Source organism: Trichechus manatus, unplaced genomic scaffold, assembly GCF_000243295.1.
Source record: "Trichechus manatus latirostris isolate Lorelei unplaced genomic scaffold, TriManLat1.0 scaffold00107, whole genome shotgun sequence".
In the NCBI taxonomy this organism is placed as follows: domain Eukaryota; kingdom Metazoa; phylum Chordata; class Mammalia; order Sirenia; family Trichechidae; genus Trichechus; species Trichechus manatus.
Window position 1 is genome coordinate 7,389,773 of NW_004444043.1, and position 1,417 is coordinate 7,391,189.

Sequence of the window (1,417 nt, forward strand, 5' to 3'; positions counted from 1 at the left end):
TCTATTGCTATAAATTGTCCTCTGAGGACTGCTTTTGCTATGTCCCAAAGGTTTTGGTATGATGTGTTTTCATTCAGGTTTGATTCTAGGAATTTTTTGATTCAATCTCTGATTTCTTCTATTACCCAGTGATTTGTAAGCAGGGTGTTATTCAGTTTCTATGTAATTGATTTTTTTTTTTCCTTGCTCTTCCCGTTGTCAATTTCTACCTTGATGACATTGTGGTCAGAGAAGATATTTTGTATTATCTCAATATTTTGGATCTTATTGAGGATTGCTCTGTGGCCTTAGATGGGGTCTATTCTAGAGAACATTCCATGTACACTGGAAAAATAATGTGTATTTTGCAGCTGTTGGGTGTAGTGTTCTGTATGTATATGAGGCCAAGTTGGCTGACTGTGTCCTTTAGGTCTTCTGTATCTTTTCTGAGTTTCTTTCTAGATGTTTTGTTGTTTACTGACAGTGGTGTGTTGAAGTCTCCTACTATTATTGTGGAAGTGTCGGTTTCTCTTTTCAGTGTTGTTTGAGTTTGTTTTATGTATTTTGGAGCCCTGTCATTGGGTGCATAGATGTTTATTATCATTACTTGCTCATGATGGATTGTCCCCTTAATCATTATATAGTGTCTGTGTTAGTCATCTAGTGCTACTCCAACAGAAATGCCACAAGTGGATGGCTTTCACAAAGAGAAATTGATTTTCTAACAGTCTAGTAGGCTAGAAGTCCAAATTCAGGGCGTCAGCTCCAGGGAAAGGCTTTTTTTCTCTGTCGGCCCTGGATGAAGGTCCTCGCCATCATCAGTTTTCCCCCAGACGAGGAGCTTCTCTATGCAGGAATCTAAGGTCCAAAGGACGTGCTCTGCTCTCGGTGCTCCTTTCATGGTGGTATGAAGTCCCCAACTCTCTGCTTTCTTCCCTTTCCTTTTACCTCTTAAGAGATAAAAGGTGGTACAGGCCACACCCCAGGGAAATTCCCTTTACATTGGATCAGGGATGTGACCTGAGTAAAGGTGGTGTTACAATCCCACCCTAATCCTCTTTGATATAAAATTACAATCACAAAATGGTGGCCAACCACACAATTCTGGGAATCATGGCACAGCCAAATTAACACTGCATTTTTGGGGGGATGTAATTCAAACCATGGCAGTGTCCTTCTTTGTCATTTAAGGTGGATTTTGTTTTAAAGTCTATTTTGTCTGAGATTAGTATTGCCACCTCTGTTCTTTTTTGGTAGCTGTTTGCTTGATAAATTTATTAAAAATCAAAGGATGGAAAAAAATTAATGTGTTTGATTCTAAGATGCGTCTCTTGTAAATAGCATATTGATGGATCCTGTTTTTTTATCCATTCTGTCACTCTCTGTCTCTTCATAGGTACATTTAGGCCATTTTCATTAAGTGTAATTATTGATAGAT